At 43.2% G+C, this 22130-nt stretch overlaps 1 long non-coding RNA gene across 1 annotated transcript in view; it reads right to left on the reverse strand.

The window, feature by feature from the left end:
• LOC109491781 overlaps positions 1-22130 on the reverse strand; it is a 111286-nt gene that overhangs the window by 76629 nt on the left and 12527 nt on the right. Inside the window, exons 2-4 of the long non-coding RNA XR_006585907.1 lie at positions 11516-11640; positions 6948-7082; positions 4321-4461 (exon numbers count right to left, since the gene is read on the reverse strand). This is a non-coding gene — a long non-coding RNA (uncharacterized LOC109491781). The remainder of the gene's footprint in view (positions 1-4320; positions 4462-6947; positions 7083-11515; positions 11641-22130) is intronic.

The raw sequence follows: 22130 nt of genomic DNA on the forward strand, positions 1-22130 counted from the left end.
ACCTTCTATTTCATCAGAGCTGTGAGCTCCTGTTAGGGTACAGAGACTACTTCCTACTCAGTGGTGGCTTCCATAATGATGAAGAAGCATCAGTATGCTTTTGGGTTGCTTTCTGTGACACCAGGAAGACACTCACATTTCTGATTCTTGGGTTATCCCACTTTTCCAGACTCGTTCTTGCTGCTCTTCCCCTCCATCTTGCTTTTATTCCAACTGTTCCTGCTACCTTCAATGCTCTTGTCCTTCCACTCTTTACTATGTGGACTCCTGTCTAGTCTCCTGAAAGTGACTAAATATTTTTATCTCCCATTTAGAACTCCGGTAATTGCTTAGTAAGCGAAAATTCTAATGTCTCAGGTAGCACTTCCCCCTGGAAGCATTTCCTGCCATCTTCCTCCCTCCGAGGGTTTCCCCCTCTGCCTTTACCGATCCTGTGACCACCTCCATGGTGCACTGATCACAGGAAAGTTCAAGGGCTTGATGACAGAGTCATGCCTTAGCGGAGGCCTAGAACAAAACGTATCAGGACCAAGGAACTGGTAATGGGGAGAACAAGCATGATTCTAGATGGTCATGCATGGAGCACTGAAGCAACAGAGAATTGAGGAGAATGGACAGGGTGAGAGCAGAGACGGGGGAGCCACAGTCTGCACAGTGGGCCAGATGGGGAAGGAGAAGGACTCCCCCACAAGGACAGTGCTGGCACAGAAGCACTATGAAGAGAAAAAAGAGGAGAAGGGGGTGGTATTAGGTGGGTGTCTTTAGTTCTATCAGCCTGAGACTTGCAAATTTTTCTGGATTGTTAAGTCATAATAAGGCAAACATTTTACTTTATAAACCAGCAGAGATATACCCTATCTGGAAACAAGTTTCACAAAACAGGCATGAGAAACATTAATGTTTTCTTAAAAAAAATCTTTTTAAATGTTTATTTATTTTTAAGAGAGGGAGAAACAAAGTGTGAGTGGGGGAAGGACAGAGAGAGAGGGAGATACAGAAACTGAAGCAGGCTCCAGGCTCTGAGCTGTCAGCACAGAGCCTGATGTGGGGCTTGAACTCACAGCCTGGGAGATCATGACCTGAGTGAAGTTGGACACTTAACCAATTGAGCCATCGAGGCAACCCTAATATTCTTTTCTATCCTACCCTACTCCATCCCATCCCATCCCATCCCATCTCATTCTCTTTCATTACAAAAATGCTGATAGACTCTTTAAATTGATCTTATAACCCATTAACAGGTCACAAGCCACAGTGTGTGTGTGTGTGTGTGTGTGTGTGTGTGTGTGTGTGTGTGTGTTCTTTTCCAACATTTTCTTTTGAAAAAGTTAAATCCACAGAAAAATAAAAGAGTACAACAAGAACATCCATATCCTCTTCAACTAGATTCACAAATTGTTAACATTTGGTCACATTTGTGCACACTTCCTGTTTGTGAAAATAGCACATGTATGTGCATATGTATATATGTGTATTTATGTACACACACACACACATACGATCCATTTCCCTTATTCATGGTAGTTACATTCTATAAAGTTGCAGCAAACACTGAATTAGCAAATACTAAAAAATTGCTCCTAGGGGAAACACAGGGTTCCTGTGAGCCTCTGATCACATTTTCATTAACCTTGTTTTATGCATGTTTCTGTTTAAAGACACTTTCTTAAATATATGTTGTTGTTTCATGAACAGTGAACTCACAGCCAATAGCATTATACAATTCATGCCTGAGCAAAGCTTATCTGACAGCTGAATTTTCTCCATGTGGCACATCACAGCCTTCTTGCACTGAGGGTCACTAGACAGCACTCGAGCACTATGCTGGGGCCATTTTAAAAAGCAAAATTTCAAAAAACAAGCAGACAAACAAAACCCTACAAAAATGTGGAAAACATGGCACTAAATAGACTGTGAAAGAGAAACCTGTCTTTGGCACAAAACAAGTGAAATGAAGGCAGAGTGTCGCCTTGTTTGACCTTTGCCAGGAATGTGCACCTTGTACGACTCAAAGTTTTCACCTGTCTGCAGGTGGCCCCAAAGCACCAGGAGTATTGACTTGGGGGTTACAGATAAATCTTAGCAAACAGACAGATTTGCAAATGGGGGACATGCGAAGACTGTGCATGAACTTTATATATACCTGACTATTGTAAACACCATCTGTCTTAACCCCTGAACGCACCTCTTCAGAGTAAGGACGTTCTGCAGCATAACTACATTACCATCAAGCTCCCCAGGAAAACCAACCTTCACCTGATAATATCATCTGATATGCAAACTTCTCCAATTATCCTCAAGAATTTAAAGGGCAGTTTTTGGAGAACCAGAATCCTATTCAGGTTTGGATTTTGTTATGTTTCTTTAGTTTCCTTTAAACAGTCTTACACCAGGGCACCTGGGTGGCTTAGTGGGTTCAGAGACCGACTCTTGATTTTGGCTCAGGTCTTGATCTCACAGTCATGGGATCGAGCCCTGCATCGGGCACCGTGCTGAGTATGGAGTCTGCTTTGGGATTCTCTCTCTCCCTCTCTGCCCCTCCCCTACTCATTCTCTCTCTCTCTCTCTCTGGCCCTCCCCTACTCATTCTCTCTCTCAAAATAAATCAAGAAACTTAAAAAAATAAACAGTCTTGCACCCTTTTTAAAAATGGAATTGACACTTCTGCAGAGTTTGAGCCAACTGTCTCTTAGAATGTCCCGCATTCTAGATTTGTCTGACGGCCTCCTTGTGACTCCCAGCCTGGTGATCACGGGCGTAGGTGATTTTGTGCACTTCTACTGGCACGCCAGGAGAGGGCTCATGATGTCAGTTTGTCCCACTGCTGGTGAGTCCCAGGTTAAGATGATGACCTCTGGTTTGAAAAGCACAGCTCTAGGTGAGGTAGAGGCCCTGCCGTCAGCTGCAGGAGAGGGGAGAATGGGGCCCCAAAAGAGGAGACAGGGCCAGGATTTGCTGTGTGATGAGTGGCACAGGAAAGCCAGGGGCCTCGTCCTGGCACTGAGAGCCTCCCTCTGGGGGTAGAGGGCCTGCCTTTGCTGTGGAGCCTTTTGCTTGCCAAGAGCATGAAGAAACACAGCGTCAGTGTCTGGGGACTGAGTTTTAATTTCCAGTGAAACTGGGACAAAGTTCTTTTAGGCTAGATATAATTTCTTGTTAAGCCTTGGGCTCAAAGCCTTGGAGCATTCTAAATGCTTAGGAAATTGTTATGGATAGTAACAAAAGGCAGAATAGCTAATGCCTGACATAGTGTTTTTCTACGCCAGTGCCACCAGATGATTTAATATTTAATATGATTGTGGTCAAACCACGTCTGAATGGAGTGAGCCTGAGGCGTTTGTAGCCCTGGAGCCAAGTGGCTCGGTGCCCGAGGTGATAGAACTGTGGTTTACACACCAGCCTCGAGAGGAACCTTTGGGGCTGGTTGAACTCTCGGACACCACTTGGCATTTCCTAACAATGATCTGTAATGCATTTGGGAAGCCCGTTTGAGTCATCCAATTAGACCATGTTTTCTGAGGGGCCCTGGCAGAGCTGAGTGGAGCTGCCCTCACTTTATGAGGCGGCTTCCGCTCTCCGTTCCTCATGTGATTCTCACAGCAGCCCTGTGCAGGACCCCAGGCCCATGTTACTGCCCCCGCCCTATGCAGACAAGGAAACTGAAGCTCATAGAAGTTAAGTGACTTGGGTATATCACAAAATCAATGAATGGCCGCCATGAACAGAGGCCTTGACTTTCCAGCCAGGTGTCCTTCCTACTGTGGCTTTGGGAGTTGAGCGGGAGAGGCAGGTTGCTAACTGGTTGGGAAATGCACCCCCCCCCGCCCCCCGCCCCCCGTGAGCCATTGCAGCTTGTGTTTCTGTGGTGGACTTTAGCAGTGCTCTGACTCATCAGAGACATGGTCTGTGTGGTCAGAATTGGTCAAGAGGTGCCCACTAAAACCCTAACGATTTTCCACAAGGTCAGGGGGGCTCACCCCACTTGTCCCGCTTAAAGTGCTCCCATAACTTGGGAGTTAAGACCATGGGCTGAGGTTGGACTGAGATGGGAACCCCAGCTCTGCCTCTTATGAATGTATGAACTTGAGCAGGTTGTTTGACAGCACTTAGATCAGCAGCGAGTGCTCTATAGTTACTAACTGCTATTATGTAAAGTGTTTAGTAAGCACTCAACCAATAGACATTGTTATGGTGGCACTGGGAAATTTTCATAAATAATGGTTCTATGTGCAGATGTGGAGCACTGCGTGCATTTTGTGACATGGCTCAAAGAGGCTAAAGAAACTTCATCAAGCACAGAAGCCTGTGATTTGCACTTACTTATGATGTACTTATGAGATGATTTTCTATCTTGTCATCAACGTGCACTGAGGTAAAGGCTGGACAAGCAGAGATGAGAGATGTGTTTCTTGCCCTCAGAGTTCTTCCAGTCTGGCAGGTGGGGGAGGAGTGCAAAAATTCCTGCATAGAAGATGAAAACCAGGTAAGCTACCGTTGGCCACACGGAGAGGGTTGGTTCCCTTTGGGGTATGAGGAATGGGGGAGGCAAGAACCAGGGCAGCAGAGCAAGGTCTGGCAGAGGAGGTAAACTGGAACAGTGTTTCTGGGTTTGTATGAAGCCATTCCTACACCCTCCTTACTGACCAGGGATGAGAGAGCCAGGTCCCAAATTGCTATGACCTCAGAAGACCTCACAGGTGCAGCTACCCCATGGGCAGCTCAGAGGGTCTAGGCAGCTAGTATGGGTGTCCATCGGAGTCAGTCTGCACATGGGTCAGGGCAGCTCTATCCACCTATTTATCTGTCTGTCCATCTATCTATTTGTCTGCTCACTCGGTTCTCCATCTGTTTGTCCATCTGTGTATCTGTCCACGTGTTTGTTCATTTTTCTGTCCATCTCTTCATCCATCTCTCTGTGTATGTGCATCCAACCACCCATCTATCAGAACAACCATCCGTCCATCCACCATCTTTCTGTGCATCTACCAGTCCTTTTCAGTATGTCTATTTCCCATCTCATTCTATGAAGGATTTGCACTGGATCACAGAAAACACATACCATAATAAAAAACAAGCAAACACACACATAGAGGAATAGGAAGGTGTGAGAAGCCAAGAAGTTGAGAATGAGAATAGGGAAATAAAACTCAGACTATGCTGGAAGAACATAACTGGTTGTTGCTGTAGTCTGAGCCACAGATTTGTCTCCTAGTTCTTTTTACAGTTATTTTCACTAAGGCAGAGACAATCTACCATGTGTTCAGGGGAATAAAACCTTTTTCTCTTGCTCTCAGTTCGAAGAATACTTTCTCTCATGAGGCTTCCTCCAGTTTCTGGAGAGAGGCAGTAGTTTGGTGGTTCCAAACGGTGACTTCTAAATCAGACAAGCCTGAGTTCAAATCCATCACTGAACAGCTGTGTGACCTTGAACAAGTCACTGAGACTCTCTGAGCCTTACTTTCGTCACCTGTATAAATGGGATAAGCATGGTGCCCGGCCTCAAAAAACTGCAATCAGGATTGAGTAAGACGGTGTATATACGGTTAATGTAGTACAGGACACATAGGTAGCCTTCAGGACAAGGCAGCAGTTGTTACTACTGAACAATCAACCTGTTGAATATGGTTGAGAATCAGCATTTACTCAGCTTCTGCGTGTAGAAACTATGGGGAGAGTCAAGGCCAGAGTACCCGGCACCAGAACAGTGCCTGTGAGCCCTGGATGGCTGGGAAAGACTGTCATTCCCCACAGTCCCTCCTGTTGGTTCGCAATCTGCTTTTTCCCAGTCCCCAATGTCCAGGCAAGGTAGAGGGCTTGGTCAAACTGCCCTGACCTTGTGGCCCCAGCTGGAAAGCAGACACTTAGCAAGCTGCTGAGACTCACCTAATCTCCCCAGCAGCCATTCCCTTTGCACTTACAGATGATTAATTGCATAGGAGAGAAAGTCTGCATCCCTCTCCCTGGCTGGGATTCCCTCTATCCCGCAAGTCCCTCATAGCTGATAGTAATTCACTCTTAAACTTGCAGTCTGCTGGGGCCCGATTTGCATCTGCAAAGTCTGTATATCCCAAGTAGGAGGTGAACTGTCTCTCCTTAGAGACAAGGAGTGGGAGGCAGGGGCAAGCAGGAGGTGGTGTGGCTTATTCTGTCTGATAACAAAAGCCCACGACTTAGTGGTGAGTGTGTATATTTGTGTTTGAGGGAAGGCAGGGTGAGAATAGAACCATTTCATTTTGTTTTTACTTTTAGGGATCGTACAAATGGGCTCTGGAATCCTCTGACAGCTGGTGGACTTTGATTCAGCAAGCAATGAATTATATCCTCCAGTTGTGAATAAAATTACAAATATCTTCAAGATGTTCAGTGCTCCGGGGAAGGGCAGCCAACCCTTGCTGGCTCTGTGGGTTACCTCCTGTTGGAGGAGTAAAATGCATCATCTCAGCAGCAAATATTCACCAAGTCTTCCCACGTGGGAATAGATGGCTTAGAATTTGTAGTCATCAGAGCAAGACCAAGGCATATAGTGGCTCTAAAATGATCAATTATTCACTCAACAAAGTTTTGCTAAAAAAAAAAAAAAGACAGCTAATGATATTCTAATACCTGATAATGCATTCAGTTTCTATTATTTGAAAAACGAATACAGTCTAGGCATATGCCACTGGGCCCCCAGAGACCTCTGTTTAACACCCATTGTGTTATTTGGAGACTCTGCTTATAGTCTGACAGTTGGGGCTAGTTGCTCACTAGGCTGTGAGCAACAGGTGGGCAAAGACTGGATTCTGTTTATCTGACATTATAATGGCATCTCTTTCCTTCAACACTTTTCTGGGCTCGGGAACTAGTAGCACTGACTAAAGTTTGCCAAATGAGTGAGATGGAGTTAGTTTTTCTTGTCTCTGCTGATGTGGTCAAGCAAAGGCAAAGATAGAGCAAAGAGCACTCACTTTTTAGGTGACTTCTCTGGAAGGGAGCTTTGGTCCCATCCCAGCTCACCATTGTGGCCAGCCTCTGCTGCAAGGCACCTAGCCTAGTGCCTGAGAGTTCACCCCTGTGGAACTTAGAATACAGCTGCTGAGTACCTATAAAGAACAAATGTTGAGAATTTGTGCTGGGATTTGCATGTACACGTCCAAACACACACACACACACACACACTTAAATGATTAAGTGATCTGGGCTATTCTCCCTGCCTACCTATCCACTCAGTGGTTACAGACCTATAAGCATAGGTGGGAAATTAAAATATGTCCCTTCTTCAGGTGGTCTCAGCTTTTATGAACCTTACAGAAAGGGAGTTATTTGTCACTTTGGTGTTGAGAGGTGTTTTGTTTTTGTGTTTGTTTGTTTGTTTTTTTTTTATGTGATCCATCTCCTCCCATTTCATACTCAGTTGAAGAATCAGGTCTGTTGTAACCATAAAGGAAACCATGGCTCTGCTGAACTTACTGAGAGATAGAGTCTCCAACATGGTACCGTCCCAAGGAATTTCCAAGAGTATTTTCAATCATTTGAGATTGTGTAAGTTTACTTTAGATGCATAAAGTGGAAAACTTGAGTGACTTAAGCAAGCGGGTTTCTTTCCAGCCAAAAAAATGTCCAGAGATAAAAGTGTGTTGGTGACTCCATCCATGGCTGTTAGGGACCCATCTTTTGGCTTTACTAATGTTGGTACACATTTCCATCTCAAGGTCCCCTCATGACCCAGGATGGTATACAGAAACATTTTAGAGTTCATAATCCAGGCAAGAAGGAGGAAGAAGTGAGGAAAGAGAAAAAAGTTGAATCTCCCATCTAAAATGCTTTCCTGGCAGCTCCAACCATTAACTGTAGCTTATGTATAACTGGCCACACCTAACTTCAAGAGAGACAGGGAAATATAAACCTTTAGCTGAGCATACTGTTACCCAGAATAAAATTTGGGTTCTATTAATATGAAAGAAGAGGAGAATGATTACTGGGGAGGCAAACAGCCTCTCTACCACAGCGAGTTATTGCTTATGAGCTGACTTCAAAATCCAACCTCTAGTAAGGTAAATCTCCAGAGTTAACTCAGAGCCCTTCACGTCCTCTTGGGCCGTTTCTGACTTGCTGGTTTGTGGAGGGCAGATGTACTGACCCGGGCTAACCCAGACGGCACCAGGCACCAGCGTGACAAGGTGTGACTTTACTCTGCTCTTTGGATGGAAAGAAGCTAGCCTTGAGGGCAAAAAGCAAGTTTCTTTATTCTCATTTCCTAGAGGGAGAAACACATGTGGCAGTGACAGTGTCTTGGGGGAAAGGGTTAGAAACAGGGCAGGCAGGTTTGAGGGAAGGAAAGGCAGAGCTTTGGTCACTGGGGCTGGGGGTGGAGGGAGGACCATTAGCACTCGGATAACCAGTGGTGAGTTTTGGGAGTCTTCTGTTGAGGGTGTGCCAGAGAACATTTTAGGAGTGTCCACTAGTGGGGTGGGCATCTTACCAGTCAGGAACTGCTGTTTCTCTGCCCTTACACAAAATACACCCTTGTTGCATCTACTGCTAGAGTTTGCCAGCTTTCTCTTGTCCCATTTACAACCCTAGCTTGACTTTGGTTAGTCTAATTCCCTTAGAATTATTTGAAAAAAATATAGTCTGAGAAGATAGCAGAAAGGTACACAGGGCCAGATATACAAGGATGTTCAATGTGGCATTGTTCAAAACAGTGAAAAATTGGACATATCCTAAATGTTCTTTTTTTTTTTTAAGTTTATTTGAGAGAGAGACAGCGCCCATGAGCGGGGGAGGGGCAGAGAGAGAATGGCAAGCAGATTCTGCACTGACAATACCAACTTGGGGCTTGAACTTTGGAACTGTGAGATGATGACCTTAGCCAAAATCAAGAGTTGGATGCTTAACCAACTGAGCCACCCAGCCACCCCCATGACCTAAATGTTCTAAGTGTTCATTAACAGGATATCTATTAAATTATGGAACAACCACCTAAAGAATGTTATGTGGTCATTAAGAAAGATAATATTTATGTATTCACTGGCAAAAGATGGACTCTATGACAGAGTGATAAAAAAAAGGATCACAAACCCCCTACGTATAGGATTCCACTTATATAAAATGTTACACATATTACATATGCATATTTATGCATACAGCAGCATCACAAAGGATGTGTTCCAAAATGTCTGAAGTAGTGACATTTTAAATAATCTTTAACTTCTTTTTAACAGTGATTGAACTTTTCTATAGTGATTGAACATACACACTTTTCTATAGTGTGTCATTTCTACATTCAGAAGAAATTAACTATTTTCACTTAAGAAAAATGCACATAAATAAAAAATTGGAAGAAAAGTCACAAATGATCACATTTTTTTGTTGTAGTTTGGATTATAGACGCCTTTTTTGTCTTTTCTTTTCCCCAGATTTTCTGTGGGGGAGGTTATGGTATTTATAACAAGAAAAATGAATAAATAATACATTCTAAAGGATAATACTAATGACTGTAGATGATTTTGCATCTCTAATCTTATATTGACATAACTCAACAACTATCTGTATGATCTAGTCAGTAAAGGTGTGGAAGGGGACAGGAATGACTGTAGGGGATATTCATTTCCAGCAAATAAATAGCTACAAAAGCCTTGCTTGAAATCACAAGTCAAGGGGGCGCCTGGGTGGCACAGTCGGTTAAGCGTCTGACTTCAGCTCAGGTCACGATCTCGCGGTCCGTGAGTTCGAGCCCCGCGTCGGGCTCTGGGCTGATGGCTCAGAGCCTGGAGCCTGTTTCCGATTGTGTGTCTCCCTCTCTCTCTGCCCCTCGCCCGTTCATGCTCTGTCTCTCTCTGTCCCAAAAATAAATAAACGTTGAAAAAAAAATTAAAAAAAAAAAAAGATATTCCACTGATGGATCACATTGAGATTCTGGTCATGCAAACTCATCCTTAACCCACTCCACCACACTCCTTTATACCAAAGCTGTCCCTAAGCTAGATCTCTCCATCCTGTGCTTGTGAAGGTGATCTTTAACTTTTAATCAATCTCCATTAAACTTAATTTTGTTGGTTTGGTCAATTTCCATTGAGGTTATTTTTAATGTGGATGCCAGGATAAATTGGGGTATTCTGGGACCCAAATTTCCAATGTGTGTGTGTGGGGGGGTTCCCACCCCAACAAGCTATTCTTGGACACACTGTTGGTATCCAAGAATTCAGCTCATTCTGACACTATTGCCCCCACAGATAGCATCAGATTCCACAGATTAAGGGCTCAGTTTTAGGAGACTACTCCCCCCCAGCCTCCCCACTTCAGATGCCAATGGCAAGCTCAGGTTGCTACCTATGCTTCTGACCAACTAGCTCTGGATCAGAAGTTCCCACGAACCCTTCCTTAGGCTCAGTTAATTTGCTAGATACAGCGGCTCACAGAACTTTGGAAAACATTCTACTAGATTTCCAGTTTATTATAAAAGGATGCAAGAGCCAGATGGCAGAGATGCATAGGGCGAAGAATATGGGAAGGGTGTGGCTCTTCCATACCCTCTCGAGGTACACCACTCCCAGAACGTCCACATGTTCGCCTACCTGAAAGTTCTCTGAACCCAGTCCTTTCGGTTTTTATGGAGGCTTCATTACATAGGCACAATCAATTAAATCATTAGTCACTGGCAACTGATTTACCCTCCAGCCTCTCTACCCTTCCCGGAAATCAGGGCATGGGACTGAAAGCCCCACCCCTCTAAGCATAACTGTTGCACTGCTGTTTCTCCAGGCAACCAGCTCTCATCCTTAGGTCCTTTCATTAACGTAACAAAAGACACCTTCATCACCCACTTACTTAGAAAATTCCAAGGGTTTTAGGAGATCTGTGCCAGGAATGGGGTAGAAGGCCTGATATATATTTCTTAGTATAAATCACAGTATCACACTGGGCATTCCCAGGTCTTGCTTCTCTAAGTTCTGTGTTATTTGCAGACACTATCAGTAAGAATTCTAAGTCTTCGTCCCAGCCACTGATGCAAGTAGGCAGTCATCATAACAGTTTTAATTTTAATTATGGAATATTTCAAAAGTACAGGGGAGTACAGAAAATAAGATAACACAGCACATCCACACACCTACCGTCCAGATTTTGCCGTATTTGCTTCTGAACTCGGTAGCACCAAGTGATGGTAAGAATGTATACGCTGATCCTACCACTTAGACCAGAGCGGTTCAAAGAGAGTTAAACATGGAGGCACCCATACCCTGCAACTGAGAAGTCTCATTTCTAGGCATGTACCCTAAAAAAGATCTCTCACACAGCACACAGAGCTAAGTATTGGAATGCACACTGTAATAACAGAACACTGCAAAGGACTTAAACATTCACTAATCTAGTATATCCATAAAATGAAATGCTGTTATGAAAGCAAGTAGGGTAAATTTATCAACATGGATAAATCTCAAATATATACTGTTGAATGAAAAATAGCAAGTTGTATAAGGATAACCTGATATGAAATCATTTATGTGAGTTTTAGAAAAAGAAAGAAAAAAAATACCAGTTATTAAAGTACTTGGTGCTGCAGATGACCTCCGGGGTCACACTGATCTGGGTCAAATCCTGGCTTCAAGCTTTACAGCCACAGGCAAGGCGTAGAAACTTCCTGAACATCAGTTTCCTCATCTGGTAAGTGGAAACAATAATAATACCTATTTTATAGACTTGCTGTGAAGACTGAATTATAGACGTATGTAAATTGTTCAGCACGGTGCCTGGTATGTAATAAGAGCTGAATAAATATTAAATTTTGGTTCCTTTCCTCTTGCTGAGGCTAGTGAAACATAAATAGAAATGAGTAGGAGTAGAAAATCGTAGGCAGGGGAGGGCAGGGAGGAAGCTAAATCAGAGTTGTATTCACAACTGGTGCTGGGAATAGCATCGTGGGAGAGGAGAACACCCCAGGACTGGGAAAGTGCACATAAGCAGAGGGCAGGGAGTAAAGCAGCTGGAAGGATTCAGGGGAAAACAACCCAACACAGCGGGTAATCCAACCCAGTGGAATGAGCTGGGAAGCCTGGCAAACCGGTGACCAAGAGAAGAAAACACATTTGCATTCTTGGAAGGAAATTTGGTGGGAAAACAAATGCTCAGACCTGGAGTCAGCAGGCTGGCCCTGAATCTCCGCCTGGTCCCTGGGCCGGGGCCGGGGGTGGGGGGGCAGGGGCTCCCAGCCTCAAGCTCTACCTTCTGCAGGTTCCATCTTTCTTAACTTTCTTCAGCTGTACTTAGGTTTCTGTCTGGAAACTGATGGAATGAAATGGTCCACACTTCTCTTGAAACAATCTTAACCTACCCTCCCTGTACTTTCTGTGATGACCTTATGAAGTCTCATAGTGATTAAAAACCCTGACATGATGGTGTGAGTGCTTTCAAAGTGCTTCAGGTGGAGAAGAACAAAGGCTGATCAAGGTAACACTCATTACCATTTACCTTGAAAGCTGCTTCCCCCCCTCCTCCCCCAAATCACTTTTCTCATCTCCTATCTCTTCTCACCCAGTGGCTTTTTTCTGAGACAGGGTTCAAAATTTTATCATTCCTCTGCTTAATAACATTACATAGCTTCCCTTTTGTTCTCAAAATTTAAGACCAGTTCCTTGGTTCAACCTTCAAGGAACCACCATAATTTTTCTTCAACCCATCTTTCCAATCGTTCCAATTAATTTTCTCTTGTCATTTACCAGCCATTACCCCAGGCTGACTGCTACATCACTGTATCCTGTCCCTCCTCCATCCACACTGTTTTCCCATCTTTGTTTCTTTCACTGAGCTGTCCCCTTCATCCAGAAGGCTATTTCCTCCCATTCCTACATGTCCAAATTTTACCCATCCTTCATGCTCTACCTAATGCCAGTTTTTTTCTAGTCTTCCTGGACTCACTTTCCTTCCTCCTATGCTGGACGTAACTATTCAGTTCAGTTTAAGAAACTACTGAGCTAGGTAGGCATGAGGGAGAAAAAAATACAAATGGTCCATCTTTTCCATCAGCAACCATCTAGTCAGGAAGGCAGGCGCAGAAACCAAGTAACAAATGGACAACAGCAATGTGATCGAGGACTTTCAAGGGCCACCAAGGAGTGCCATCATCTCTTGTCTACTAACTTGTCTAATTCTTCTCTTGCCCAACCCCCTTACCTTAGATTTCCTTCTCCACACAGCGGTCAGAATAATCATTTAAAAAGCCCATCAGATATGACGTCCCCCTACTTAAAGCCCTCCAGACCCTTGCTGTTATGCTTGGAATAAAATCCAAACTTATCACTCAGATTCATAAAGCCTTTCAAAATGGCCCCCTTCCCACCTTTCGGACCTTCCCTCCGCTGTCTGCCTCTTCCGCTGTGCTGTACCATGCTAACCTTTATGTTCCTTCAGTAGGCCAAAATGTTTCCCTTCTTAAGACTTTGCATCAGCTTTTCCCTTTCCTTTATCTTAACTATTCCTCCCTGCTCTTTCTTAGCATTTGAGCAATCTGTTTCAATATCTGGTTGGTGAGAATCCTCTGACCCATCCAGTTTAAATCAGCTCTCCAACTGCTCTTACAGCTGACTGCTGCCATTTTTCCTATTTGCCTGTTTATTATGTGTCTTACCCACTAATATCAGCAAGAAGGCCCAGGCTGTGCTGTGGTGTCCACAGCGCAGCCCCAAGGCATGGAACAAGGCCTGGCCCAGAGATGGTACTCAGTAAATATTTGCTGAATGAATGAATGAATGAATGAGATTTCATAGAAGAGCTGACACTAGAAGTTCACTAGTACTGGGAAGGGCATTTTGGGTAGAGGGAACAGCACACATGAAAAGGGATGGTGAGGAGACTGAGACAGCCTTTTGTCCTTCTCAGTTGTAGCACATGCCCACGTAGGTGGAATTGCTCATCTGACTGGTTGTTTTCCCCAAAGACTGGAAGTTTCTGAGGGCAGAGGCCTTATCTATTTGCTTACCATTATAGTTTCAGTGTCCCAGCCCATCATGGGTTCCCCATGGTTATTGAATGAATGAATGAATGAACGAATGAATGAAGGCTCTAAAAAGAGGGGCAATGGGATGTGAAGCTCATAGTTAAGTACCTTGAATGTTGAGCAAAGGAGTTTGTATTTTGTTCTGTGAAATATGGGAGCTGTTGAGATTCTTTGTTTTTTACTTTATTTTAAAAATAATTTACTTACTTTTTACCTTACAGCTTTGAAATAATTATAGATTCCTAGGAGTTTGTAAAGAAAGGTCCAGGGAGGTCCCAGGTACCCTTCCCCTGGCCTCCATCAATGTTAGTATCTTATCCAACCATAGCACAGTATCAAAACTGAGGAACCAGGATTCATGCAATCCACAGGGCTTATTCAGATTTCACCAGTTTATATGCACTCATCTGGGTGTGTGCATATGTACACCTCTAGGCAACTTGATCACTTGTGTAGCCTTGAGTAACTTCCATCACAACCAAGATACTCAACTGTGCCATAATCACAAGACTCCCCTGTGTCAGGGGCGCCTGGGTGGCTCAGTTGGTTAAGTGTCTGACTTCGGCTCAGGTCATGATCTCGCAGTTCGTGAGTTGGAGCCCCACATCGGGCTCAGTGCTAACAGCTCAGAGCCTGGAGACTTCTCAGATTCTGTGTCTCCCTCACTCTCTCCACCCCTCCCATCCTTGTGCTCTGTCTCTCACAAAAGGAATAAACGTTAAAAAAAAAAAAGGGGCGCCTGGGTGGCGCAGTCGGTTAAGCGTCTGACTTCAGCCAGGTCACGATCTCGCGGTCCGGGAGTTCGAGCCCCGCGTCGGGCTCTGGGCTGATGGCTCAGAGCCTGGAGCCTGTTTCCGATTCTGTGTCTCCCTCTCTCTCTGCCCCTCCCCCGTTCATTCTCTGTCTCTCTCTGTCCCAAAAATAAATAAACGTTGAAAAAAAAATTAAAAAAAAAAAGACTCCCCTGTGTCACTGCTTTATAGCCACACCCATCCCCTTGTCTCTGGTACTTGGCAACCACCAATCCATACTTCGTCTATGACATTTCATGACTGTTACATAAATGGAATCATGCAGTATGTAGCCTTTGAGATTGGCTTTTTGTTTTTTTCGGTCAGCATAATTTCCCTCAGATTCACCCCAATTGTGTCACATAAAAAGAGTCTGTTTCTTCTCATTGCTGGGTTGTGTTCCATGGTATGTTTGTTTAACCACTCACCGGTTAAAGGACATTTGGATAATTTCCAGGGGGTTTTAACTAAGGGAATAGCATGCTGAGGTTTGTCTCTCAAGAATTCTAGTGGCAGAAGACAAGAATTAGACTGACATGGTGTTAGCATAAAGAAAAGGAGATAAATAGGTCATTCCAATTGTGGGAGAGAGACGACAGCCGGAACCAAGGAAGTGGCAGTGAGGACAGAGAAGAGGTCATGAATTCAAGAGACACTTCTGAGGTGGTATTGACAGAAAGGGGTGTGTGATGGATTTGAATATAAGGTAAAGGAGAGGAAGAGGTCAACAATCACTTCAACTAATCTGGCTCCAGTGCTTGCAAGATGAGCACGACTATAAACTATGAAATGGCATTCAGGAGCAGGAAGCATTTGGAGAGAGGATAACGAGTCTTCTTTTAAATACCAAGAGTTTGTGATGCGCAGCAGGTCCCAAGTGGAAATGTGCAGTGGCTCAGGGCAGCTCTCTGGGCAGGAGACTGAAGGGACAAGCTACCAGAGTAAAAGTGACGGAAAGGTGAGCAGAGGCCGGAGGACACAACCTTGGGGAACACCAAGAGTTAATGCTCCCAAGATATCTGACACAATGAGGGGGAGAGCTATTGTGTCTGCACTTAGGTGATCACTGTGTGTTCTTTGCAGGAGCAGGTCAGTAGACAGAAGCAGGGTGGGCTAGGTGATGTAATCAAAATGAGGTGAACTGGTAGAGGCAAGAAGCAAAACATGAGCTCTGAAGAAGTTTGGCACTGAAGGTTGAGAAGGAGAGTCAAGGTGCAACAGGACCCACAGGTGCTCATCAGGAACCCCACAACACCTGGTGCTTTCTGTGACCATGGGTAGTAGCATAATAACCCATCAGATATATCTTTTCTGTGAGTCCGCACATGATCTGGGGAACTCTCCCTTGCCACCGTGCTCAGGAAGGTAAGGCCCCAATCGGTCCAACTAGCTCTGGACTAAAAACTACTTGCCATCTTGGGGGTGCAGCCAAGGAACGTTGCTTTAGGAGTATTAGGAACGAAAAATGTGTGGATTTCAAACAGGCCAATGAATGAGGAGAGAAAAGGTAAGGAGCATGGGGACTGGCAGAGCTGAGAGAGCAAGGCCTTTTTTTTTTCAAATTAATTTTTTAATTTACATCCAAGTTAGTTAGCATATAGTGCAATAATGATTTCAGGAGTAGAAGCCAGTGATTCATCCCCTACATATAACACCTAGTGTAGAGCACCGCCTTTGAGGGAGGGGAAGAGGATAAGTGGAGGAGTCAGAATTTTTCTTTTCTCTGAGTCAGAAATTAATTAACTAAGAATGGCAAGAGGTGATGGTAGTTGGGATGTGCAGGGGAGGGGGGTCTGAGGCAATTTTCTTGGTGAGGTGGGAGGTCACTCTAGTCAACAGTGAGAGAAGAGGAACTATTTGATTGCTTGAAGGGAGTGATAAAGATCCAGAGCAACCCTATTTCTCCATAGGACCAGTTGCCAACTGACATGCTAGATCTGTTTGCTTTTTGGCAGTAGGACATATACACTCAGTATCCCCAGCATTTGGAACAGTGCCTGAGATGTAGTAGAGCTCAATGAATATTTATTGAATGGATGAAAGAATAAATGAGGAGGAGCAAAATGACTGGTGAGCCTCATGGAGGGCCCGGCTGAGCCTAGAAATAATCCTTCCCTCTCTTGATGTGGCCCTCGTACCTGTGCTTCTCTCTTGCTGCCCTGTATCTGCGTTACCTATAGTCAGTCACACCTTGTCCTGTGTTCTGCAGTGAACATCTTTCAGGGCCGAGTCTGCAACTGATGCAGTGTGGTGTGTCACAGCACAGTAGATACTCAAAAATTACAGGCTGAATGGGTAGGTATGTGAATGGAATGCCAAGAAGCTCTGGTTGTTACAAACACCCTTTTTATGTTGCATCGAAATCCAGCTTCTTGTGGTTGATTTCAAGTTTCATAGCATTGTGGTCTGAAAGTGTGCATGCTATGATCTCAGTTCTTTCATACTTATTAAGGGCTGTTTTGTGACCCAGTATGTGATCTATCTTGGAGAATGTTCCGTGTGCACTCGAGGAGAAAGTATATTTTGTTGTTTTGGGATGCAGAGTTCTAAATGTATCTGTCAAGCCCATCTGATCCAATGTATCATTCAGGGCCCTTCTTGCTTTATTGATCCTGTGTCTAGACGATCTATCCATTGTTGTAAGTGGGGTATTAAAGAAAAATTCTGGAAAACCTCCAAAAGCATGGAGGTTAAAGAACACCGTACTAAAGAATGAATGGGTCAACCAGGCAATTAGAGAAGAAATTAAAAAATGTATAGAAACAAATGAAAATGAAAATACAACAATCCAAATGCTTTGGGATGCAGCGAAGGCAGTCCTGAGAGGAAAATACATTGCAGTCCAGGCCTATCTCAAGAAACAAGAAAAATTCCAAATACAAAATCTAACAGCATACCTAAAGGAAATAGAAGCACAACAGCAAAGACACCTGAAACCCAGCAGAAGAAGAGAAATAATAAAGATTAGAGCAGGAATAAACAATATAGAATCTAAAAAAACAGTAGAGCAGATCAATGAAACCAAGAGTTTTTTTTTTTTTTTGAAAAAATAAACAAAATTGATAAACCTCTATTCAGGCTTCTCAAAAAGAAAAGGGAGATGACCCAAACAGATAAAATCATGAATGAAAATGGAATTATTACAACCAATTCCTCAGAAATACAAGCAATTATCAGGGAATACTATGAAAAATTATATGCCAACAAACTGGACAACCTGGAAGAAATGGACAAATTCCTGAGCACCCACACACTTCCAAAACTCAAGCAGGAAGAAACAGAAAACATGAACAGACCCATAACCAGCAAAGAAATTGAATCAGTTATCAAAAACCTCCCAACAATAAGAGTCCAGGACCAGATGGCTTCTCTGGGGAATTCTACCAGACATTTAAAACAGAGATAATACCTATCCTTCTCAAGCTATTCCAAAAAATAGAAAGGGAAGAAAAACTTCCAGACTCATTCTACGAAGCCAGCATTACTTTGATTCCCAAACCAGACAGAGACCCAGCAAAAAAAGAGAACTACAGGCCAATATCCCTGATGAATATGGATGCAAAAATTCTCAACAATATACTAGCGAATGGAATTCAACAGCATATAAAAATAATTATTCACCATGATCAAGTGGGATTCATTCCTGGGCTGCAGGGCTGGTTCAACATTCACAAATCAATCAATGTGATACATCACATTAATAAAAGAAAAGATAAGAACCATATGATCCTGTCAATCGATGCAGAAAAAGCATGTGACAAAATTCAGCATCCTTTCTTAATAAAAACCCTCGAGAAAGTTGGGATAGAAGGAACATACTCACACATCATAAAAGCCATTTATGAAAATCCCACAGCTAATATCATCCTCAACAGGGAAAAACTGAGAGCTTTCCCTCTGAGATTAGGAACACAACAAGGATGTCCACTCTCACCACTGTTGTTGAACATAGTGCTGGAAGTTCTAGCATCAGCAATCAGACAACAAAAGGAAATCAAAGGCATCAAAATTGGCAATGATGAAGTCAAGCTTTCACTTTTTGCAGATGACATGATATCATACATGGAAAACCCGATAGACTCCACCAGAAGTCTGTTAGAACTGATACATGAATTCAGCAAAGTCGTAGGATACAAAATTAATGTACAGAAATCAGTTGCATTCTTATACACTAATAATGAAGCAACAGAAAGACAAATCAAGAAACTGATCCCATTCACAATTGCACCAAGAAGCATAATATACCTAGGAATAAACCTAACCAAAGATGCAAAAGATCTGTATGCTGACAACTATAGAAAGCTTATGAAAGAAATTGAAGAAGATACAAAGAAATGGAAAAACATTCCACGCTCATAGATTGGAAGAATAAATATTGTTAAAATGTCAATACTACCCAAAGCAATCTACATATTCAATGCAATCCCAGTCAAAATTGCACCAGCATTCTTCTCGAAGCTAGAATAAGCAATCCTAAAATTTGTACGGAACCGCAAAAGACCGCAAATAGCCAAAGTAATTTCGAAGAAGAAGACAAAAGCAGGAGGCATCACAATCCCAGACATTAGCCTCTACTACAAAGCTGTCATCATCAAGACAGCATGGTATTGGCACAAAAACAGACACATAGACCAATGGAATAGACAGAGACTCCAGAACTGGACCCACAAAAGTATGGCCAACTCATCTTTGACAAAGCAGGAAAGAGTATCCAATGGAAAAAAGACAGTCTTTTTAACAGATGGTGCTAGGAGAACTGGACAGCAACATGCAGAAGAATGAAACTAGACCACTTTCTTACACCATTCACAAAAATAAACTCAAAATGGATAAAGGATCTGAATGTGAGGCAGGAAACCATCAAAACTCTAGAGGAGAAAGCAGGAAAAAACCTCTCTGACCAAAGTTGCAGCAATTTCTTACTCGACACATCTCCAAAGGCAAGGGAATTAAAAGCAAAAATGAATTATTGGGACCTCATGAAGATAAAAACCTTCTGCACAGCAAAGGAAACAATCAACAAAAACTAAAAGGCAACCGATGGAATGGGAAAAGATATTTGCAAATGACATATCAGACAAAGGGCTAGTATCCAAAAATCTATAAAGAACTCACCAAACTCCACTCCTGAAAAACAAATAATACAGTGAAGAAATGTGCAGAAGACATGAATAGACACTTCTCTAAAGAAGACATCCAGATGGCCAACAGGCACATGAAAAGATGTTCAACTCCACTCATCAGGGAAATACAAATCAAAACCACACTGAGATACCACCTCACGCAAGTCAGAGTGGCTAAAATGAACAAATCAGGAGACTATAGATGCTGGAGAGGATGTGGAGAAATGGGACCCCTCTCGCACTGTTGGTGGGACGAGGATGCTGATGCATAGGGGCACCCGTATCCCAATGTTTATAGCAGCACTTTCAACAATAGCCAAATTATGGAACGAAACATAAATGTCCACCAACTGATGAATGGATAAAGAAGTTGTGGTTTATATATACAATGGAATACTACTTGGCAATGAGAAAGAATGAAATATGGCCTTTTGTAGCAATGTGGATGGAACTGGAGAGTGTTATGCTAAGTGAAATAACTCAGGCAGAGAAAGACAGATACCATATGTTTTTACTTTTATGTGGATCCTGAGAAACTTAACAGAAGACCATGGGGGAGGGGAAGAGGAAAAAAAAAAAAGTTAGAGAGGGAGGGAGCCAAAGCATAAGAGACTCTTAAAAACTGAGAATAAACTGAGGGCTGATGGGGGGTGGGAGGGAGAGGAAAGTGTGTGATGGGCATTGAGGAGGGCACCTGTTGGGATGAGCACTGGGTGTTGTATGGAAACCAATTTGACAATAAATTTCATAAAAAAAAAAAAGAAATCCAGTTTCTTGTGACTGCTATACATTAGTCAGTTTTGCCATTTGGATACATAAAGCCTGTTTCTTCTTTCTTTAGACAGTGGAATCTTCCTATACTCTATTCAGGATAAAGGCACATGATTCTTGTGACTGTCCCTGACTCGTTTAGAATTCCCCTGGTCTCACTGGCATAGGCACTCCTTGGTCCCCAGGGAATGTTTAAATACCAACATCCTTCTGCTGGGGAAACCATGCATCCTTGGTCTAGAAACATATGGGTCTGGCTTGAGTCTCCTTTTTTATTATCCCGTCCTGAAGTTTAAAAATCTATCTCTATGTGAGGCCCAGGGAACCTTAAAATTAGGAGTAAGTCTGCCACTGGAGCTGGCTTCTATGCCAACAATGAAGTATCTCCCCACCCAGTATGATGGGTAACTCTGGGCCTATTAAACCAGCTGCATTCTACAGAGACTTGTACTTTACTCCTTTTTGGACAACAGTGAGAAATGACTGGCAAGAGCCTCTGGTATTCGCCCTTTGAGTTTTAACAGATGAAGATAATAAATAAGGGGTCAGTAGATCCCTGGGGTGGGGGTGCAGCAGAGAGAAGCAGCCTTTTGAGCACCACTGTGCAGAAAGGCCTTTTGGTTAAAGTTGTTTTGCTGAAACTGTTCATCGCCTTCACTGGCCTTCACCAGTTAGGCCCAGGCTGCTGGGGGACTTCATTAGCTTAGATCTCAGATTTCAGCCAGAGGGGAAGAAATTGGCCTCCAAGGAGCAAGGCCATAACCCCTGTGGCTAACTGAGCAGGGTCCGCTGAAAAAAATAATTTATTGAGATATACTTAACATGCAATAAAATGTGTAGATCTTAAGAGTTCAGAGAGTTAGAAGAGTTTTGACAGTTTTAGACACCTATGTAACCACGACTCAAAATGGAGAACATCTCTATAACCCTCCAAATTTCCCTTCGATCCTTCTCATATCAATTCTACCACCCTCCTACCCACTTTCTGACTTCTATCACTGTAAGTTTATACATATTTTTTCTGTTCTTGGTCTCCACATAAGTGGCCTCATACAGGATGTGCTCTTTTGTGTCTGTCTTCTTTTACCCAGCACAGTGTGTTTGAGATTCTATCATGTTGCTGTAGGAGTCTGTCATTTATTCTTCTTTAGTGATGAGTAGCATTCCATTTGACGAATATGCCAAAGCTTATTTATCCATTCTCCTCTCACTGAACACTTAGGTTGTTTAGTGGTTTTGGCTATAAAATCTGCAATGAATATTTGGGTATAACTCTTTGTATGGACAAATATTTGTCAGTCTTATTATTAGGTAAGTAGCTAGAGTGAATGTGTGTTTATAACACACTGGTAGGTTTCCAAAGTGGTTGGACCATTTTATGAATGCCCCCAGCAATGTATGAGAGTTCCAGTTGCTCCACATCCTTTAGTGATGTCCCTTTAAGAAATTTTAGCCATTCTAGTGGGTATGTAG

This window comes from Felis catus, chromosome D1 (assembly GCF_018350175.1).
Source record: "Felis catus isolate Fca126 chromosome D1, F.catus_Fca126_mat1.0, whole genome shotgun sequence".
In the NCBI taxonomy this organism is placed as follows: domain Eukaryota; kingdom Metazoa; phylum Chordata; class Mammalia; order Carnivora; family Felidae; genus Felis; species Felis catus.